The sequence below is a fragment of the Dunckerocampus dactyliophorus genome, chromosome 7 (genome assembly GCF_027744805.1).
Source record: "Dunckerocampus dactyliophorus isolate RoL2022-P2 chromosome 7, RoL_Ddac_1.1, whole genome shotgun sequence".
In the NCBI taxonomy this organism is placed as follows: Eukaryota; Metazoa; Chordata; class Actinopteri; order Syngnathiformes; family Syngnathidae; genus Dunckerocampus; species Dunckerocampus dactyliophorus.
In genome coordinates this window covers 18,769,078-18,781,544 of record NC_072825.1, presented here as the reverse complement: position 1 = coordinate 18,781,544, position 12,467 = coordinate 18,769,078, and the positions used below count along the sequence as shown (strand labels likewise).

General features: G+C 40.9%; 1 long non-coding RNA gene across 2 annotated transcripts in view; it reads left to right on the top strand.

Annotated features, from left to right (window-relative positions):
* The window catches only part of LOC129184975 (uncharacterized), a 50,385-nt gene extending 43,525 nt beyond the window's left edge, over positions 1-6,860 (top strand). The window contains exon 4 of one of the 2 annotated variants that reach the window (XR_008572018.1): positions 5,730-6,860. This is a non-coding gene — a long non-coding RNA (uncharacterized LOC129184975). The remainder of the gene's footprint in view (positions 1-5,729) is intronic. The other variant, XR_008572019.1, reaches the window with a different exon arrangement.
* The last annotated feature ends 5,607 nt before the right edge of the window (positions 6,861-12,467 follow it).

The window sequence follows — 12,467 nt, the reverse complement described above, 5'->3', positions numbered from 1 at the left end:
ACATTAGCCTTTTATTTGCAGCAAAGAGACGGAATAAACAGATGAAAGAATGGCCTCTGTGGCACAGCTCTGACGCTTCTGATGCCTCCGACTTTTTAACCCCAGCGTTCATTGGGTGGAGGAGTCCCCCCACTCTTTCTGCCACTGGTTCTCATTTGCTCCCCTTTATGTCTGTCACAGCCCCCCTCAACACCACCTTTCTTTCTCTGTCTCATTACCTCTCTCCAACCCCCCACTACTCCAATACTCCCCACAATGCTGTTCTCCTCTTTCTAAACGCCTGCGGTCATTTTCAGTTGGTGACTGAACTGACTGTGGCTTGTTTGAAACAGGAGGGGGAGGGGGTAGAAAAGAAAGAGAGCTCTGCCGAGGACGCCATGGCTGTAGAGAGTAACAGGATGAGAGAACCGTGGCGAGTGAGAAAGATGGATTGGAAAAAGAGGTGGAACATTGTACAGCGAGATATCACCTTGATGATGATAGCGGCCTACTGACCTTCCATTCACCCCTCTGTCTGCTCTGGCTCTCTGTCTCTCTAAAGTTCCCTCAAAAATGAAATGTGTCATTGATTCAGTTCGTCTCTCTCACGCCAAATCTTCATTTGGAATTATTCCTGTTGCTGACTTAAATTGGTTTGCAGCAAACGCCCCGTCACTTTTTCACAAAGTAATACATGTTTAATGTGTTTCTGCTCACCGTGCAACAGTTTTGGAAAGTAAACCCTTAGCTGGCTCGTGTTTCCATTGCAGGGCGTCTAAGCATAGTGATAGCTACGTCAATGACGTAAATAGTGTTACATAACACGGCGACGCAGTGTAACTTTGAATTCAACAAAGACGATGAAGGCGACACAGTAAACTGAGAACAACCATGGAGGGGATCCAGCATTTCTAGTTCTTTATTCTAGGCATGTGGCTGTTTATTATAAGCACAAAGTAAGGTGGTAGTTTTCTGGTCTTCTGGTTTCATTTCCATTTTTAATGGTCACGGTCATGGTTTCATTTGTTGGAGCTTATTTAATCCTACCAACTCTCAATGCTTCAGCTATTATTATTATAAATGTATTTATTTTTATTTTTTTTTTATTTTTATTTTTTGGGATTTTCTGTTAACCAGTCAATGGACTGGTGTGTTCCACCATTTAGTTACCGTTCCTCAATTGAGCCAAAATCATTATGATTGCTACCTTTCGCGGCTTTTCTCACTTCATAAAATGTGTACCATTCCAAACTAGACTAATTATTGTGGAAGGAGGACCTTACTTGGGAAGGTTTGGCGGTCTTTTCTATTGAAAAGTAAAAATCGTCCTTCTTTGAAATGACTAAGGCTGAATCCCAATTCCACCTCTTATCCGGGCTTTTCTTGAACCCTAAATGCAAACCATAAAAAAACGACCCACAAAGTGCAAATATTTGAGAATGAAACAGTTCTGCTTTCTGTGTGGCATGCCATGGCTACGTTTACAGTTCAAGTCAATTTTATTTCAACAGGATGGGGGCACACGTGATAAGCACATCAGGGTTTCAATCTCAGTTCAGACAAACTCATCATGTGTGGGTAGTAGATGGTGGGAATGGTTGTTTGTCTATATGCGTTCTGTAATTGACTGACAGCCAGTCTAGGGTGTATGCCGCCTGTATTGGATAGGCTCCAGCTCACCTAAGACCCTGGACAGGAGAACTGTTAGAAAATGAATGGATGAATAAATCTCTTTTACCTGAAAATGACAATTTAGTTTGGATACATTCATGAAAAATAATAGTCACCATTTCTATTGTTTTTTATGATATGCCAAATTTAAAGAAATACATTCGAGCTAATCCTGGTAACTTCTAGCATAATATAGAGCAGTGGTCCCCAACCTTTTTTGACCCATAGACCGGGGGGTGGGGGTGGGCGGGGGTCATACATTATAGCAATCTAATTTATCTTATTTATTACAGTATGTATTGTGTAAAACAAAGACAGGAACAACATCTGAATGCCAACCCATCATTATTACATCACTGTTTGGCGTGTGTGGTAAAAGGCAGTGTGCTCGCATGAATTAACTTGAGACAAATGTGTACATTAGCACTCAATAAGTCATCAAAACTTACCTTTATTCCTTCCCACATAGTATCAGCGTTTGAGAGCAAATATGAGGTGAAAGAAAAATGCTAAAAATACAGTAGTAGTCTATCTGTGCGGCGAGAGAACGTTAGCACACGCACAATGGACATGCGTCAAGTGAGACGGATGTAACAGAGAGAATCCGGCCACTTTTCAAAATAAAACATCATGGAAATTATTTTTTCTTTCTGTGCGGCCCGGTACCAAATGACCCATGGCCCGGTACCGGGCCGCGGCCCGGGGGTTGGGGATCACTGATATAGAGCATTCAATCTACAAAAACATTGGAAATGCCTGTGTTGAGGCATGCCCATATTTAATAAATCAGGGCATGGATTTTTTTCCTCTCTGAAAATGTAGGAACTAACTAGATGTACTGTATTTAGCTTTAAGTGTTTTGTCACCATGGGAGCACCTCATTTGGTACACAGTTTTTCCTTTCAAAGTGACAATTACCAATGACACTCATTTTTGCATGTCCATGTTAGTAGTTTGTTTGTTGTCTGTGCCCGAAACCCTCAATGAAAACCTTTTTATTCTTTACTCGATTGTGGTCTGGTAAACATACCCCGAGAAGCCCTTGTCATCTTCGGTCCCATCTCTCTCTGAGCAAACCAATATTTTCTCTATTTCTCAGCAGCCATCCTCTCCATATATTCTTTTTTACTTCCATGTGAAAGGAAATAGTGAGAAAATCCCCCTGGTAGACTGACCCACCATTGAACCTTCACTGGCTTTGACAGATTGCTGAAACATGAGCCTTTCAGTTCATTGGCCAAAGAGGGTCTCTGTTTCTCTCACTCTTTTTTTAATGCGTTGTGTCGTTCACTACAAACGAAGTTCAGTAAAAAAAAGAAAAGATCACGTCCAGTCGCATTAATGTAATGTGTGCATTTGTGATCTTGTGTATTTGTCCCCCATGGTGTCATTGATATACAGTAGTTGGTGATTATATGTCTGTATGGGGCCCATTTGTGAGATAAGCATAGCTTTAGTGGCGATAAGGGTGGCACAGAAAGAGGGGATGCTTTGGTGAGGCGAGGGAAGACAGTTCTAATGATTAATAGGTCACGATTCTTACTGCGCATTGTTAGTAATGCTCTCTCCGTGTTGTTGTGTGAAACGACTGTACCGTACGGAATTTTGCTTTGTTGGTTATCAAATGATAAGGGGATACCGTCCACAGACACAGGATGCTGATGTACCTGAGGTCTCATCAGTAGTGGTCTGTTTCTTGCCATTGCTCAACCTCTAACACTTGCTTTATACGCAGCAGTAAATGAACATAATTACCACAAGTGAACAATCGCACATTTTTAATCATGATTATTAACCCTCCATTTGTAACACAGCGAAAGGTCAACGTAAAAAGTATTTTCATTATTTGGGACGATAAGGCCCATTTTGAATCCTTGTCAGTCCAGTGTGAACCTAACGGCCCCTTTGTGGTGGACAAAATGAACAATTACGGTGATTGAGAGCGAAATTAAAGGTTTAAATGAAAATTAGTATTTCAAGCAGAAGGCTGTTTAGGTGATTTAAATTGTAATCATTGCTGCTGTGGCTGTCAGACAGTAAAATGGCTAAGGGTATATTGTGTAGCTTGGAATGAAAAAGTAACGACTGTACAATGCAAAGGTTAAATGTATGCCAGGGAGAGAGTGAAGGAAAGAGGGGTGCCTTGATGGACGGATGGATGAATACATTTGGAGGGGCTAATATATATGAAATGGGGGGGACAAGCCTGTGGAGTGAAATATATGACATGGTTTGCTGCTCTGTGCCAATTCAACCCAATTGGCTTTCCCTTGCTATCTGGCTCCATGTAAGTACCTCTTCTGATAATACAGTACAGCTCCAAAAGGGTGTGCCTTCCTCCTTTCCTCTTTTGTCTTCTTCTTCTGGTGTCCCTTCCCCTTCCATACCACTCATCATATTCTGCATCTCTTCTTCCTCTCGTTCCACATTCTCCATTTTAGTTTAAAGTGCCTCTTTAATGAATAAAATGCAATCCATTTTCAGACTTGCCAACCTTTACGCATTTTTCGTACTCTGCACTTCCAGGTACACATTTTGTTGCATTTCTCTGGTCGGCTTGAAGGCGTATGGCCCACGTCTGTGAAAACCTTCTCCTCTGAGTTACGATCTACTGACTTGTCACGCATTAATTAGTTCCATCGGCATAATACTCCCCTTCTCTCTTTAATTACAATAGGAAGCTAACAAGCAAAATAGTTGACAAGAGCTGTGGTTGCCCACAAAGATGATGTCACATCATGTGCTCAACCCTGACACATGGCTATACAAACATGGGGTGTCCAAAAGTCTGCTGGTCAGATGCTGAGACTCAGTCTTCAAATAAGTGTTGGCAAAAGAAAAAGCAAAAGCAAAACACACGCGTGCTTAGTCCTTTGATGCTCCCTGAATTGAACTATTGTAAGGTCGACATCATACGTGACAACGGTTCACATTGTTTCTCCAAGTTTACAGGCGCATTTTCCTCCCAAATTGTATTGAAGTTCTTTTATGCATATTTTGGCTACTTTGTATTCCATATTGTATTATTTCTAATGTTTCTTGATGTCCCAGCGACCCTAATGAGACAAGTGGCATAGAAAAGGAATGAATGAATGTTTCTTGATGTTTCTTTAGTCATGCTATGGGGAGAAAGGTGTGTCTCAGTGACATGCGGTGAGGCTCACATGGCTGGTGGGGTGCTGACTATTTTGGAGGGTTTTTTTATGTTAATACAGGTTGCTCATTAATAGGATAACATGGAAAAAAAGAATAATTCACTTTTGTTTAAATAAAAAAGTACTGCAAGTGCCTCCAATAGACAAGTGTATTTTATTGTCTGGTTAGCAAGAATAATGATGTTGTACTTGCATTAAATACGTTACGTGGGCCATATAGAAGGCCATGGTGTATAATAAATGTTTCCGCAACATTATATTATTGGCGACATGCTGCCAAACACAAACTGGCAGGTGCCAAGGTCCAAGGCAGGCACGCTTGCGCCTAACTTGATCAGGAAATTTGCAAATTCACTCATTTTTAGAAAGAAAATGTTCAACTGTTTTTATTGTATGGAAGAAGAATGTTAATAGTGAATTAGTGCATGTTGAATACAGGAAGTGAACAAATGTATTAGCAATTGAGGCGAAACGGAGGATTAAATAAGCTTTAATTCTTCCTACTTATTTTCGGACATTTGCAATTGTGAATTGCAACATGAAGCATTTCAATGTAAACTGTATGCATGCTCCAAAAATTAAACCATAACCAAAAAAAACTCTTCTCCATCTAATATTAGTTATTATTGTCTATCTTTCAATTAGCCGGATTATGGAAATACTGCAAAAAAGCTCTGTGGACATGGCCAGGGGAAGTGATATGTTCCGTTAGACACCCGGCGCACTTGGAACTAGTTATGGATTGAATGCAGGAAGTTGATAATGGGCTATTTTTTACAGTGTGGTATTTATATTTAAATATTGATTCGTCACGACTAAGGTCTAGCTTTCAAGATCTGTTGCTGTATTGTGAGGAAGCGAAGTGGGTTCTTGTAATTTCATTTGTGCTGATTTTCTCTGTTGTCTCTGTCATTGTCATTGCAGGTAGATCACATAGCGTCTTGGAGCTTTGAATCCACATATTGACATTGGGAAGCAATGAGGATGGTAAGCAGGGGGAGTTCCTGTGATTGCAAAAAAAAAAAAATTGAGTTGTGTTTTTTCTTATTTTAATTAAGCCATTTACTGTACATATATTTACTTTTTTCTTGTAAGTATCGAGGACCATATATTCAGATAATGACCATCTACATAAATGTATGACTTGTGGATTTGCTGTAAAATTAAGGAAAATGTAGTAATGAAACTTGGATGCTTGTATAGCAATATAGACTTCGGCACTGAAAATGACTCAACACACAGCCATTACTGTCTAAATAGCTGGCAACACAAGTGAGTAAAAGATAATTACAGTCAAGCATGGCGTGGGGCTGGGAGAGTGCGGTTTATTGAGACAAACATTCCAACATTTACTGCAACATTGTGAAGCAAAGAACGATCCCTTCCATTGGGAAACTGTGCCCAAACACACCTCCAAGATGACAAGCACCTTGCTGAGGAAGCTGAAGATGAAGGTGAAGGTATGGCCAAGTATGTCTCCAGACATACTTCTTACATAAATCAGCACCTGCGGGGCATCCTCAAGCACAAGGTGGAAGAGTGCAAATGCTCTGTAATGCCATCATGGAGGAGTGAAAGAGGATTCCAGTTATAACCTGTGCAGCTCTGGTGGATTCCATGGCCAAGATGATGAAGGCAGTGCTAGATAATAATGGTGCTCACACTAAATAGTCACATTTTTGACACACTTTGGAGATGTTCATTGTAAGGTGTATTCACATGTGTTGCCAGCTATTTAGATAATAATGGCTGCAAGGACAGTCACTACTCTAAAGTACATTCAAGTTCAATTACTATTGTATTGTCCATTGAGAAGATATATTAAAATGGTGACTGAAATGTGAGGGGTGTACTCACTTTTGTGCAATTCTGTAAGCTATCAAATAAAGAGCTATAAAATGAATGAGTCCTTTTCTGTCTGTGATAATTTACAAAAGTTAAAGAGCAAATATGAAAAGCTGCCATAGTGCAATTATTATAGATCAGGGGTCGGGAACCGTTTTGGCTAAGAGAGCCATGAAAGCCACATATTTTAATATCATAGTATATCACATTTTTTAACATTGAATAAAACCAAATGCGTGAATTTTTAAGCAAGACCAAATACTTTAGAACATAATAAGTGTCTGAATTGTTGCTTTTAACATTGTTATACTGAAGCTCACCGACAATAAATAAAATACTTCTTACCATTAATGCCACTTCTGTTGCTACATGGCTATCATATCTTTCATATCACATCTTGCCATATCTTTCTTCCTTTTGCCATCTTCTTCATCAAAAGGGTTTGCTCTGCAGAATTAGCTAGGTGACAAGTCCAATGATCCGGGGAGGCTACTGCGTTATCCAGTAATAATTGAGTTTTGGTCTGACCCAGAAATATCGGAAGGACAACTGGCATTGGCTCTGGCCACCTGCATTGTGCTAAAAATGGATTAATGGATTCAAATGCATAAGAATGTTTTATATTTTGAACGTTATTTTTAACACTGTGATTTCTGTAATGTTTTACTTTAAAATGTCAGCGAAAAAAAAAAAAGTACATACGTTTTATTGTGTTAAGAAATGTGTGAGAGCTAGATGCAGTCATCAAAAGAGCCGTATTTGGCTCCCGGGCCATAGGTTCCCTAGCCCAGTCATAGATGAACACACTTTGTTTGTTTATGTGGTCAAGATATACACCACTTCATTGTTCAACACTGAGAGAGGTCATGACAGGTTTCAACATTCTTGGCTGAGGTACTTTTATACTGTAGTATTTGCGTGCATGTGTGTGTGTGTGTGTTTGGTGAGATGCATGCTTGACATGAGCTGAACCTTCAACCCCTAGCAGCGCAAATGTTTGGCTCAGGCAAAACATTGCTATTGGCAGGCTATCGAGGAAACAGAAAGGACGATGATGTGTGTAAGTGTTGTAGTGTTTGTGCGGTTTGTTGCATTTATGTGTGTTGTTGAACTTTATCTTGGTTTGCTTTCAGTTGGATGGAAACATTTTATATCTTGACAAGGGACAAGCAAGTTAAGGCCAAAAAATAATAATAATATAGTGTCATTTGTGTGTTTTACTTGAAGAAAATGTTTTGTGATAAGTGTGTAAGTGAGGCTGCTTTGTGTATGCATGTGTGAGAGAAGTGTGCTGTGCACAGCATTCTCTCCTTGGAACTCATTCAAGTGCATCAGGAGATCATACAAAACCCTTTTTGTCTTATTTTCAACACCTGAATAATGTATTTCCACTTGAACCACGCACCAATGTATTGAGAAAATAATTACCTTTTTGGTGCACAATCCTAAACAGTGGTAGGAGTGCATTCCTTTAAGTTACACTCTAATCATTGGAACCCAGCGTACCTTAACCAGGACCACAAGGGAACATGCATTTTCCACAACTTCAAAAGTCAAGGGCACAGTAGTACGTTAAGTAAACCTCACTTCTCAATGCCTTGAGAGCTGCACTGGTCAGTGGGTTGACAGCCTGGCCTTTTAGTCTCTTGGTTAGCGCACTCGACAAGACTGGTTGTGGCGGCATTGGGCCTGGGCAGTGTACGGGGCTGAACTGCGTGGGCATGACCACTGTTACAGTAGCAGTAATGTTAAGGCCTGTACTGTGGTGAAAAAAGCCATTTTACCCATCCATCCATCTTCTTCCACTTATCCGAGGTCTGGTCGTAGGGGCAGCAGCCTAAGCAGAGAAGCCCAGACTTCCCTCTCCCTCTCTATTTCATGCAGGTCATTCTGGCAGATGTCTCAGGTCAGTTGAGAGACATAGTCTTTCCAATGTGTCCTGGGTCTTCCCCGAGGCCTCCTACCAGTTAATACGTGCCCTGAACACCGCCCCAGGGAGGCGTCCGGCAGGCATCCTGGCCTGATGCCAGAGCCACCTCATCTGACTCCTCTAAATGCCGAGGAGCAGTGATTCTACTGTCTCTCCCGGATGACAGTGCTTCTCACCTCATCTATTAAGTGAGAGCCCAGCCACCCTACGGAGGAAATTCATTTGGGCTGCTAGTACCCATGATCTTGTCCTTTCGGTCACGACCCAAAGCTCATGACCATAGGTGAGGGTAGGAACGTAGATCGAATGGTAAATTCAGCTCCCTCTTCACCACATCATTACGGACGCCGCACCAATCCGCCTTTCGATCTCACCTTCCAGCCTCCCCCCACTCCTGAACAAGACCTTGAGGTACTTAAACTCCTCCACTTGGGACAGGATCTCATCCCCAACCTGGAGATGGCAGTCCACCCTTTTCCTGGCGAGAACCATGGACTCAGACTTGGAGGTGCTGATTTTCATCCTAGCTGCTTCACACTCGGCTGCAAACCGATCCAGTGAGAGCTGAAGATCACGGCCTGATGAAGCCAGCAGAACCACATCATCTGCAAAAAGAGAGACCCAGAGACCCAATCCTGCCATTTAACCCATAAAGGTACAATAATGTCTTTTTTTTCCGAGTACAGACTATATAGTGGAGCCTCCAGCAGTAGTACAATTCAGTTCAGAATTTGAGCAAAAAATTTCCCACTAAAACTGGACAAAAAGGTGGAGCCAAACAACTGTCACCAAGTACCTATGCATGACACCTTAGCAAATCTTGTGAGACTTCAGCTTTGTTATCATCTACATGATTAAATTTGGATTAACGGAGTTTGTCCTTTGATGTTTCCCTTTTTAACATTTTGCAACCTTCGACTCTGTCAACGCTTTGTGATTTTACATTGTACAGTCAATAAATTTTTTAAGATGGTGAAAGTTTGAGACAAAAAAGTCCATAACAGATATTGTTCAACCCAAAAAAGTTCAGCTATATTCTGGAAATGGTCTGCAGGCCATAAAGACTTTCATGAGATCTCATTCCCTGCACAGTTTATGCCTATCATCAGTAAAACTTAGATTTGTACGTTGGATCTGTCAGTAATGGTGTTTAAGACTTGGCAGCAGGCTTGCCGTCCCTGTGCCTCTTACTTTCATGCATAGCAACTAAAACATTTTGAAATAATTTCTGATGCAACCAAAATTTATTTTGCGGGTTCAAGAATACTGATCTCCACGCTGGCAGTGTGTCAGTCAGCCGGCCTCGTTTCTCCAACTTTGAAGCTACAGCGAGCCTTTACCACTATTACTCAATGTTATGATGGATAGAATTTCCTCCAAAGTAATTAATCGACTCTTTTTTTAATCCCCAACGCCACTAAGTCTCTGTTTATGCAGGGCCAAGAGGAGACAGACTTTTTAAAGCCAATAACAAGAGAATGGATATTGGTTCTGACTTCAAAAAGGCAAGTTGAATAATAAAATGATCATGGGTAGGATTTCCTTTTCTTCCAAAAGTCATAAAAACTGTAAATGATTATACATCAAGACATCTTTTGTTTAATACTAATTGTTTAGCGCTCCAGTAGCCTTAGTGTTTAATACAGATGTAAATTCATTCATTGATTCGTTTTCTGTGCCGCTTAATCCTCATTAGGGTTGCAGGGGTATGCTGGAGTCTATCCCAGCTGACTTTGGGTGAGAGGTGGGGTACACCCTGGACTGGTCACCGGCCAATCGCAGGACACATATACACAAACAACCTTTCGCACTCACATTCATGGACAATTTAGAGTCACCAATTTAACCTAACATGCATGTTTTTGGAATGTGGGAGGAAACCGGAGTACCCGGAGAAAACCCACGAGGGGGGGGCAGAAATGCTACACTTGATCTTGAATAGGGCATTACCAGGCAATCAGCTACTTAGATGACATCATCAGTGGGAAGGAAAGTTAAGTTAAACTACCTGCAATTTCAAATGATTTGATGCTCACATAGTCATTGTGGTCGTCAAATAACATCAATAGTATGTTTGGACATGTGGTCATGAAAGTGAGTAACCAGAATTGGTTGCTTTCCATATGCAGTAGCGCCATCGTTAATCCATTCCAAAGGTCAGACAAAAACCAAAACATCCAAAAAACAAGTACATGTTTCTTCCTACAAATAATGTAAATTCAATTAATCTCTTCAAGACACTGAAAAATAAAAATACATGAAACACACATTTTATAGAGATTAATTATAGTTTTACATGCAGAAAACAAAGTGAAATGCATATAAATGACAAATTTAATGGGCATTTAACATCATTTAACTTTTACATTACAATCTGATTGTAACAGACGCTACCTTTGTACTTTGCTGTGAGTTCTTTTTTAATTCAATTGTATTCATCTATTTTCTTTACCTATTTTATCAAAGTTCTGGCACTTGCAACTTTTTTGCAGCCGTCCTAAATGCAGTCAATCTGTCTATAGCAGCCACTAAAGGGAAACGGCAAAAGTGGCCGCTATAGACAGGTTGGCCGCCATTTTGAATTTGTGCGCGCACATATTAACATGTCTGTGATTAGAAGCTTGCTGTGTTTGCAGATACATATAATTATACTGTTACATGTTGACCAGTAGAGGGCACTGTGGGACTGCGGATAAAAGTTGTAAAGAACTACTAGGTTAATAAACCGCTGTTAATAAAGCGATTAAAGTGCATCGACGACGTGAGTCTCTCCTTCCCCACAACAAGGGGCATTACAGTATTGACCAGTGCACATTGTCTCACACCAGGAAATAAACGGTGTCACTGTCTGCAACAAGCTCCAAAGAAGACGGCTTTTTTTTATGTCGAACAACTGACAGTTTGTGTGGATCTTGTGAATGATTGTGACTGAGCTACGACTCAGTAATTAAAGTCTACACACGACGGCTTCATTGCTTAAAAAAATGAAACTTTTTCGTGCATGAAGCTTCTGCTTGAGTCGGCATTTTGGCCGCTATATGCGGTCAGATATTGACCAAGGGATACAAAATGGGTGGCCGCTGGCCGCGTTGGACAGGTGACTGCTATACACAGGCTCTATAACACGTAAATTCTCTGCGGGGGGATTTTTCAGTGGCCGCTATAGGCAGGTGGCCGTTCTATACAGGTGGCCGGTAAGACAGGTTTGACTGTAACAAGGAACAGATTCCTGTACTAAACACTTGAACGCCTCTTCAGCGCACGGCGCAGTGCTTGAAGGGAGGAAGGAAGGAGACAGATAAGAGTTCATAGTTCAGTGTGCGTTCTATGAACGAATGAACCACCCGCACACATAAAAGACATAATCAAAGGATCCCCTTCTATGAAAACCGATCTTACACTGTATCACAAACTTCTACAAGTATCATACATCTTGACAGTACAAAACATTTGTCTGTGTGAGCTTGATCAAATCAGCATGTATACAGACACCTACAGTATCTTCTTTTGTTAGATTTGATACTTAGTTGCTTAGTAACTACACAAAAGCACACGCGCACACCTTGTGTTTGAACAAGATAGCCTGCTGTGCTTCCTCTTTAAGACTTCTCTGTAAAATCAATCTCAAATATACATATACCAGGAAGGAAAGTTATAATAAAGATAATGGAGGCTCCTGTGTGTGCGAGTTAAGATCCGTGTGTGTGTGTTTGTGGGAGACAGGAAGTGAGAGACAGAGTAGAGGAGGGCTGCGTTTTAATTATTTACAGCTGAGCAACTGAAACTCCTCACTCTCCCTCTTGTCAGTCTACCCTATAATCCAGAGTTGGGTTATAAACACAATTAAAGTTTCCATCTCTCTCGTTCTCATCCTGGGTGGCCAAGGT